Raw genomic sequence first — 10014 nt, 5'->3', positions numbered from 1 at the left:
CGGGGCTAAAGGCGGAAGGGGCGGGGCTAAAGGGGAGCTTGCCGGGGCTCTAGGGGCCATGGGGGAGGCTAAAAGGGGAATGGGCGAGGCAGAATCGTGTATGGGCAGGGCTAAAGGGGGAAAGGCCGTGGCTAAAGGCGGAATGGGCGTGGCTAAAGGGGAATGGGCACGGCTAAGGGCGGAGTGGGCGGGGCTAAAGGCGGAGTGGGCGGGGCTAAAGGCGGAAGGGGCGGGGCTAAAGGGGAGCTTGCCGGGGCTCTAGGGGCCATGGGGGAGGCTAAAAGGGGAATGGGCGAGGCAGAATCGTGTATGGGCAGGGCTAAAGGGGGAAAGGCCGTGGCTAAAGGCGGAATGGGCGTGGCTAAAGGGGGAATGGGCACGGCTAAGGGCGGAGTGGGCGGGGCTAAAGGCGGAAGGGGCGGGGCTAAAGGGGAGCTTGCCGGGGCTCTAGGGGCCATGGGGGAGGCTAAAAGGGGAATGGGCGAGGCAGAATCGTGTATGGGCAGGGCTAAAGGGGGAAAGGCCGTGGCTAAAGGCGGAATGGGCGTGGCTAAAGGGGGAACGGGCACGGCTAAGGGCGGAGTGGGCGGGGCTAAAGGCGGAGTGGGCGGGGCTAAAGGCGGAAGGGGCGGGGCTAAAGGGGAGCTTGCCGGGGCTCTAGGGGCCATGGGGGAGGCTAAAAGGGGAATGGGCGAGGCAGAATCGTGTATGGGCAGGGCTAAAGGGGGAAAGGCCGTGGCTAAAGGCGGAATGGGCGTGGCTAAAGGGGGAATGGGCACGGCTAAGGGCGGAGTGGGCGGGGCTAAAGGCGGAGTGGGCGGGGCTAAAGGCGGAAGGGGCGGGGCTAAAGGGGAGCTTGCCGGGGCTCTAGGGGCCATGGGGGAGGCTAAAAGGGGAATGGGCGAGGCAGAATCGTGTATGGGCAGGGCTAAAGGGGGAAAGGCCGTGGCTAAAGGCGGAATGGGCGTGGCTAAAGGGGGAATGGGCACGGCTAAGGGCGGAGTGGGCGGGGCTAAAGGCGGAGTGGGCGGGGCTAAAGGCGGAAGGGGCGGGGCTAAAGGGGAGCTTGCCGGGGCTCTAGGGGCCATGGGGGAGGCTAAAAGGGGAATGGGCGAGGCAGAATCCCGTATGGGCAGGGCTAAAGGGGGAAAGGCCGTGGCTAAAGGCGGAATGGGCGTGGCTAAACGGGGAATGGGCACGGCTAAGGGCCGAGTGGGCGGGGCTAAAGGCGGAGTGGGCGGGGCTAAAGGCGGAAGGGGCGGGGCTAAAGGGGAGCTTGCCGGGGCTCTAGGGGCCATGGGGGAGGCTAAAAGGGGAATGGGCGAGGCAGAATCGTGTATGGGCAGGGCTAAAGGGGGAAAGGCCGTGGCTAAAGGCGGAATGGGCATGGCTAAAGGGGGAACGGGCACGGCTTAGGGCGGAGTGGGCGGGGCCAAAGGGGGAATGGGCGGGGCTAAAGGCGGAAGGGGCGGGGCTAAAGGGGGAACGGGCACGGCTAAGGGCGGAGTGGGCGGGGCTAAAGGCGGAAGGGGCGGGGCTAAAGGGGAGCTTGCCGGGGCTCTAGGGGTCGTGGGGGAGGCTAAAAGGGGAATGGGTGGGGCAGAATCGTGTATGGGCAGGGCTAAAGGGGGAAAGGCCGTGGCTAAAGGCGGAATGGGCGTGGCTAAAGGGGGAACGGGCACGGCTTAGGGCGGAGTGGGCGGGGCTAAAGGCGGAAGGGGCGGGGCTAAAGGGGAGCTTGCCGGGGCTCTAGGGGCCATGGGGGAGGCTAAAAGGGGAATGGGCGAGGCAGAATCGTGTATGGGCAGGGCTAAAGGGGGAAAGGCCGCGGCTAAAGGCGGAATGGGCGTGGCTAAAGGGGGAATGGGCACGGCTAAGGGCGGAGTGGGAGGGGCTAAAGGCGGCGTGGGCGGGGCTAAAGGCGGAAGGGGCGGGGCTAAAGGGGAGCTTGCCGGGGCTCTAGGGGCCATGGGGGAGGCTAAAAGGGGAATGGGCGAGGCAGAATCGTGTATGGGCAGGGCTAAAGGGGGAATGGGCCGGGCTAAATAGGGAGTGGGCCGGGGCTAAAAGCGAAATGGCTGGGGGCTAAAAGGCGGATGGGCGGGACTACAGTGGCAATGGGCGGGGCTGAAGGCAGAAATGTTTGGGCTAAAGGGGGGATGGACGGGGATAAATGGTAGATTTGGCGGGGCTTCTGGCTGTGTGGGCGGGGCTTTGGCAGTAGTGGGTGGGGCTTGTTTGGTTTTTATTTTACTGGTTTTGGGGTTTTCTTTGGGGTTTTTTTGGAGGATTTGGTGGTTATTTTCCGGGCTATTTTTTGGGGTTTTTTGCGGTATTTTTTGGGGTTGGTTTGGGGGGGGTCTAGGGTATTTTCGGGGTATTTTTGGGGTGTTTTGGGGTTTTTTTTATCACTTGACTTCTCCCCCAGTGTTCATCATCAGTTCTGGGCTAGTTTTCCCAATTTTGGGTGTGGTTTTTTGAGTTTTTTGGGGTTATTTTGGGGGGTTTTTTTGGGTTTTTTGGGAGTTTTTTTCGGGTATTTTTGGGGTAGTTTGGGGGGGGGTTGGAGTATTTTTGGGGTTATTTTTGGGTGGTCTTTTGTGGTTCTTTGGGGTATTTTTTGGGTTATTTCAGGGGGATTCTATGAAAACCATAGAACCTTCAAGAACCCTACAGAGTCCCCCAGAACCTTCTGGAGCCCCACAGCGCCCCAAAGATCCCCACAGAACCCATAGAGCCCCATAGAATCTTCCAGAGCTCCATAGAATCCAATGGAGCCCCATAGAACCCAATGGGACCCCGTCGAACCTTCTAGAGCCCTGCAGCCCCCCATAGCAGCCCCACAGAGCCTCACAGAGCCTTATATAGCCCCATAAAACTCCATAGAACCTTCTAGAGCCCCACAGCTCTCCATAGAACCTTCTAGAGCCCCATAGACCCCCATAGAACCCAATGGGACCCCACTGACCCCCACAGAGCCCTACAGAACCTTCTGGAGCCCCACAGAGCCCCATAAAACCCAATGGAACTCCGTAGAACCTTCTGGTGCCCCACAGCGCCCCATAGCAGCCACATAGAGCCCCACAGGACCCCACAGAACCTTCTAGAACCCCATACGACCCAATGGGACCCCATAAACACCCACAGAACCTTCTACATCCCCACAGAGCCCCCCAGACCCTTCTGAAGCCCCATAGAGCCCCACAGAGACCAAAAGGACCTCATAGAAGCTTCTGGAGCCCCACAGAGCCCTGTAGAACCCCATAGAACCCCCACAGAACATTCTAGATCTCCATAGAAACCAATGGGATCCCATAGACCCCCACAGCGCCTCATAGAACCTTCTGGAGCCGCATAGAACTCCATAGAGCCCCACAGAAACTTCTAGGAACGCCACAGAGCCCCACAGAACTTTCTGGAGCCCCATAGAGCCCCACAGGACCCCACAGAACCCCATAGAACCTTCTAGAGCCCCGCAGTGCCCCATAGCAGCCCCACAGAGCCCCACAGAACCTTTTGGAGCCCCACAGAGCCCCATAGAACCCAATGGGACCCCATAGAACCCCACAGAATCCCCTACAACCTTCTAGAGCTCCATAGAGCCCCACAGAACCTTCTAGAACCCCACAGAGCTGCATAGAACCCCATAGAACCCTATGGGGCCTCATAGAACCTTCAGGAGCCGCATAGAACGCAATGGGGACCCATAGAACATTCTAGAAACCCATAGAGCCCCATAGAACCTTCTAGAGCCCCACAGTGCCCCATAGAGCCCCATAGACCCCTATAGAACCCAATGGGACCCCACAGTGCCCCATAGAAGCTTCTGGAGCCTCGCAGAGCCCCATAGATCCTCACAGAGCCCCACAGAGCCCCAGAGAATCTTGCAGAGCTCCAAAGAATCCAATAGGATCCCATAGAAACTTCTAGAACCCCACAGCGCCCCTTAGAGCCCAATGGGACCCCACAGAACCTTCTGGAGCCCCACAGAACCCAATGGGACCCTATAGACCCCCACAGAGGCCCACAGAATCTTCTGGAGCCCCATAGAACCCAATGGAACCCTACAGAATCTTATAGAGCCCTGTAGAACCCAATGGGACCTCATAGAACCTTCTAGAGCCCCACAGCGCCCCATAGGCCCTCAATGAACCCCCTAGAACCTTTTTAGAGCCCCATCGAACCCAATGGGACCCCATAGAACTTTCTAGAAACCCATAGAGCTCCATAGAACCTCATCGAATCCAATAGGGCCTCCTAGAACCTTCTGGAGCTCCATAGAACCTTCTGGAGCTCCATAGAACCCCATAGAGCCCCACAGAACCTTCTTAGAGCCCCACTGAGCCCCATAGAACCCAATGGAACTCCACAGAACCCCACAGAACCTTCTAGAACCCCACAGAGCTCCATAGAACCCCATCGAATCCAATAGGGCCTCCTAGAACCTTCTGCAGCTCCATAGAACCTTCTAGAAACCCATACAGTTCCATAGCAGCCCCACAGAAACTTCCAGAAACCCATAGAGCCCCATAGAACCATCTAGAGTCCCTCAGTGCCCCATAGAGTCCCATAGACCCCCATAGAACCCAATGGGACCCCACAGCGCCCCATAGAATCTTCCAGAGCTCCAGAGAACCCAATAGAACCCCATAGAAGCTTCTAGAACCAACAGAACCCAATGGGATCCCACAGAGCTCAAGAAAATCCAATGGGACCCCATAGAACATCCTGGGGCCTCATAGAACCCAATGAGACCCCATAGAGCCCCACAGAGTCTTCTAGGACCCCGTAGAACCCCATAGAACTCCATAGAACCTCATAGAACCTTACAGAACCTCACAGAGCCCCGCAGTCCCTTCTGGAGCCCCACAGAGCGCCACAGACCCCCACAGAGCCCCACAGAACCTTCTGGAGTGCAATAGAACCCAATGGGACCCCACAGAACCTTCTGGAGCCTCACAGAGCCATGTAGAACCCCATAGAACCCCCACGGAACATTCTAGATCTCCATAGAACCCAATGGGATCCCATAGACCCCCACAGCGCCTCCTAGAACCTTCTGGAGCCCCATAGAACCCCATAGAGCCCTACAGAAACTTCTAGGAACCCCACAGAGCCTTACAGAACTTTCTGGAGCCCCATAGAGCCCCACAGGACTCCACAGAACCCCATAGAACCCTCTAGAACCCCACAGCGCCCCATAGAGCCCAATGGGACCCCACAGAATCTTCTGGAGCCCCATAGAACCCAATGGAACCCCACAGAATCTTATAGAGCCCTGTAGAACCCAATGGGACCCCATAGAACCTTCTAGAGCCCCACAGCGCCCCATAGGCCCCCATAGAACCCCATAGAACCTTTTTAGAGCCCCATAGAACCCAATGGGACCCCATAGAACCTTCTGGAGCCCCATAGAACCCCACAGAACCTTCTAGAGCCCCACAGAGCCCCATCGAACCCAATGGAACTCCACAGAACCCCACAGAACCTTCTAGAACCCCACAGAGCTCCATAGAACCCCATCGAATCCAATAGGGCCTCCTAGAACCTTCTGCAGCTCCATAGAACCTTCTGGAGTTCCATAGAACCTTCTGGAGCCCCATGGAACCTTCTAGAAACCCATCGAGCCCCATAGCAGCCCCACAGAACCTTCCAGAAACCCATAGAGCCCCATAGACCCTTCTAGAGCCCCACAGTGCCCCATAGAGCCCCATAGACCCCTATAGAACCCAATGGGACCCCACAGCGCCCCATAGAAGCTTCTGGAGCCCCGCAGAGCTGCACAGAACCTTCTGGATCCCCACAGCACCCCATAGATTTCCATAGAGACCCACAGAGCCCCAGAGAATCTTCCAGAGCTCCATAGAACCTAATAGGAAAACCATAGAAGCTTCTAGAACCCCACAGCGCCCCATAGAGCCCAATGGGACCCTGCAGAACCTTCTAGAGCCCTGCAGCCCCCCATAGCAGCCCCACAGAGCCCCACAGAGCCTTATAAAGCCCCATAGAACTCCATAGAACCTTCTAGTGGCCCACAGCGCCCCATAGAACCTTCTAGAGCCCCATAGTACGCAATGGGACCCCACAAAGCCTTCTAGAGCCCCACAGCGCCCCATAGAACCCAATGGAACTCCGTAGAAGCTTCTGGAGCCCCACAGCTCCCCACAGCGCCCCATAGAAACTTCTAGAACCCCACAGACCACCGTAAAACCCCACAGAACCTTCTAGAACCCCATAGAACCCAAGGGAACCCCATAGAACCTCATAGAACATTCTAGAACGCACAGAGCCCCACAGAACCTTCTGGAGCCCCATAGAACCCAATGGGATCCTATAGAAGCTTCTAGATCCCATGGAACCCCACAAACCTTGTAGAGCCCCAAAGAACCCAATGGGACCCCACAGAACTTTCTAGAACCTCATAGAGGTCCATATAACCCCATAGAACCTTCTGGAACCCCACAGCACCCCATAGAGCCTTATCGACCCCCATAGAACCCAGTGGAACCCCACAGAATTTTCTGAAACCCCGTAATGCTCCACAGGACCCCACAGAACCCCACAGAGCCTTCTAGAACCACATAGGACCCAATGGGACCCCATAGACTCCCATAGAACCTTCCAGATTCTAGGTGTAACCCCAACCCTAACCCTAGTTTGAGCCAGGAATCGGGTATTTCGCTGTGGGGAGTTCCAAGCAGAAAGAAGAAGAAGAGGGAGCAAGGTTTGGGCTGGGCTGTGCTCATTTTCCATGCCTTTTGCATGGTGAGTATCCTTGGAGCTTTGTGGTTTTTCCTCCTGGCTTTGTGGTTTTCTCAACCAGAATCCTAGGCCTAACCCTAAACCTAACCCTAACCCTAGACTGAGCCAGAAATCTGGCATTGAGCTGTGGCGAGTTCCGAGAAGAAAGAAGAGGGAGCACGGCTTGGGCTGTGCTGTGCTCATCTTGGGCTGCCTTTTACATGGTGAGTGTCCCTGGGGCTTCTGGCTTTCTGGATTTATCAACCCTAATCCGAGGCATAACCCTAACCCAAGTTTTAAACCTAGCAAGAGCCAGTAATCGGGCATACAGCTGTGGCGAGTTCCGAGCAGAAAGAGGAAGAGGAAGGAAGGTTTTGATGTGCCGAGCTTAACTTTTGCATGGCCAGCGTCCCGGGGTCTCCTGGCTTTGTGCTTTCCTCAATCCTAACCCTAGGTGTAACCCTATCCCTAACCCTAAATCTAGCTTGAGCCAGAAATCCCGCACTGGGCTGTTATGAGTTCCAAGGAGAGAGAAGAAAAGGGAGCAAGGTTTTGACTGTGCTGTGCTCATCTAGGCATGCCTGTCACATAGTGAGTGTCCCTGGAGCACCAGGCTTTGTGGTTTTCTAAACTCTATCCCTTCACGTAACCCTAACCCTAATGCTAACCCTAACCCTAGTTTGAGCCAGAAAATGAGCATTGGGCTGTGGCGAGTTCTAAACAGAATGACGAAGAGGGAGCAAGGTTTTGGATGTGCTGCGCCCACCTTGGCATGCCTTTCGCATGGTGACTATCCCTGGAACTCCCGGCTTTGTGGTTTTCTCAACCCTAACCCTCGGTGTCACCCCAAACCTATCCCTAGTTTGAGTCAGAAATCCTGCATTGGGCTGTGGCGAGTTCCAAGCAGAAAGAAGACTAGGGAGCAAGGTTTTGGCTGTGCCGTGTGCAACATGGCATGCCTTTTGCATGGTCAGTGTCCCTGGAGCTCCTGGCATTGTGGTTTTCTATACCTTAACCCTACGCGTAACTGTCACCTGAACCCTAACCCCAGATTGAGGCAGAAAACGGGCAGTGGGCTGTGGTGAGTTCCAAGCAGAAAGAAGAAGACAGAGAAAGGTTTTGATGTGCCGTGCTCAACTTGGCCTTCCTTCTGCACACTCAGCGTCCCTGGAGCTCCTGGCTTTGTGATTTTCTAAACTCTAACCCTAGGCGTAACCCTAACCATAACCCTAACACTAGTTTTAGCCAGAAATCTGGCATTGAGCTGCGGCGAGTTCCAAGAAAGAAGAAGAGGGAGCAAGGCTTGGGCTGTGCTGTGCTCATCTTGGCATGCCTTTCGCATGGTCAGTGTCCCTGGAGCTCCTGGCTTTGGGGTCTTCTAAACTCTAACTCTAGGCATAATCCTAACGCTAACCCTGACCCCAGTTTGAGCCAGAAATTGAGCACTGGGCTGTGGCGAGTTCTGAGCAGAATGACGAAGAGGGAGCAAGGTTTTGGATGTGCTGCGGTCACCTTGGCATGCCTTTCGCGTAGTGAGTATCCCTGCACCACTTGGCTTTGTGGTTTTCTCAATCCTAACCCTAGGCGTAACTCTAACCCTAAGGCAAGCTTGAGTCAGAAATCCCGCATTGTGCGGTGAAGAATTCCGAGCAGATAGAAGAAAAGGCAGCAAGGTTTTGAATGTGCTGCGCTCACCTTGGCATGCCTTTCGCACGGTGAGTATCCCACACGCTCCTGGATTTGTGGTTTTCTCAACCCTAACACTACGCATAACCCTAACCCTAACCCTTACTCAGGCTTGAGTCAGAAATCCTGCATTGGGCTGTGGGGAGTTCAAGCAGAAAGAAGACGAGGGAGCAAGGTTTGGGCGGTGCCGTGCTAAATTTGGCCTGCCTTTCGCATGGTCAGTGTCCCTGGAGCTACAGGCTTTGTGGTTTTCACAGCCCTAATCCAAGGCGTAACCCTACTGCTAACCCTAAACCGAACCCTAATTTGAACCAGAAATCAGGCATTGGGCTGTGGCGAGTTCCGAGCAGAAAGAAGACGAGGCAGGAAGGTTTGGGCTGTGCTGCGCTCACCATGGCATGCCTTTCATATGGTCAGTGTGCCTGGAGCTCCTGGCTTTGTGGTTTTCTAAACTCGAAACCTAGGCACAACCATAGTGCAAACCCTAAACCTAGTTTGAGACAGAAATTGAGCAATGTGCTGTGGTGAATTCAAAGCAGAAGGAACATGAGGGAGCAAGGTTTTGGTGTTCCCCTGCTAAAATTGGCCTGCCCTTTGCATGGTGAGTATCCCCGGAGCTCCTGGCTTTGTGGCTTTCGCAACCCTAATGCCAGGCATAACCCTAACCCTAACCCTAACCCTAACCCTAAGCCTAACCCTAACCCTAACCACAACCCTCGAAGAAAGATGAAGAGGGAGCAACGTTTTGATGTGCCGTGCTTAACTTGGCCTGCCTTTCGCATGGTCAGTGTCCCTGGAGCTTCTGGCTTTGTGGTTTTCTCAATCCTAAGCCTAGGCGTAACTATAACCCAAACCCTAACCCTAGTTTGAGCCAGAAACTCGGCATTGAGCTGTTGTGAGTTCTGAGCAGAATGACGAAGAGGAAGCAAGGTTTTGGATGTGCTGCGGTCACGTTGGTATGCCTTTTGCATGCTGAGCACGCCTGGAGCTCCTAGCCTTGTGATTTCCTCAACCCTAACCCTAGGTGTAACCCTAACACTAACCCTAACACTAACCAAACCCTAAACCTAACCCTAACCCTAACCCCTAACCCTAAACCCCAAACCCTAACCCCTAACCCTAACAAAAACCCCTGACCCTAATCCCTAACCCCAACCCAAACCTAACCCTAACCCACACCCTAACCTTAACTCGAAACCTAACCCAACCCTAACCCTAAACCTGACCCCAACCCCCTAAGCATAACCCTAACCCTAAGCCTAGCCTTAACCCGTCACCCTAACCCCTAACCCTAACCCAAAACCTAACCCTAACGCCCTCCCCTAACCTCTAACCCTTCCCCCAACCCAAACCCCAACCTAACCCTAACCCAAAACCAAACACTAACCCCCAAACACTAACCCTAATCCCAACCCAAACCCCAACCTCACCCTAAACCCTAACCCTAACCCCTAACAAAAAGCCCTAATCCTCACCCGAACCCAAAACCCTAACCCTAACCCAAAACCCCTAACCCAACCCTAACCCTAAGCCTAACCAGTGACCCCTAAAATTAACCCGTGACCCTAACTCGTAACCATAACTCTA

The 10014-nt window shown here is 55.0% G+C and overlaps 1 long non-coding RNA gene across 1 annotated transcript; it reads right to left on the bottom strand.

Moving 5' to 3' along the window:
- Positions 1-4240: 4240 nt before the first annotated feature.
- Positions 4241-6582, bottom strand: LOC116438724. Its single transcript, XR_004237904.1, has 3 exons — positions 6549-6582; positions 6212-6261; positions 4241-4284 (listed from the first exon to the last, which is right to left on the bottom strand). It is a non-coding gene; the product is annotated as an uncharacterized LOC116438724 (long non-coding RNA).
- Between the last annotated feature and the right edge of the window lie 3432 nt (positions 6583-10014).

The sequence above is a fragment of the Corvus moneduloides genome, unplaced genomic scaffold (genome assembly GCF_009650955.1).
Source record: "Corvus moneduloides isolate bCorMon1 unplaced genomic scaffold, bCorMon1.pri scaffold_106_arrow_ctg1, whole genome shotgun sequence".
NCBI lineage: Eukaryota > Metazoa > Chordata > Aves > Passeriformes > Corvidae > Corvus > Corvus moneduloides.
Note: the sequence above shows the minus strand (reverse complement) of the source record. Positions and strands in the feature narration are given on the sequence as shown.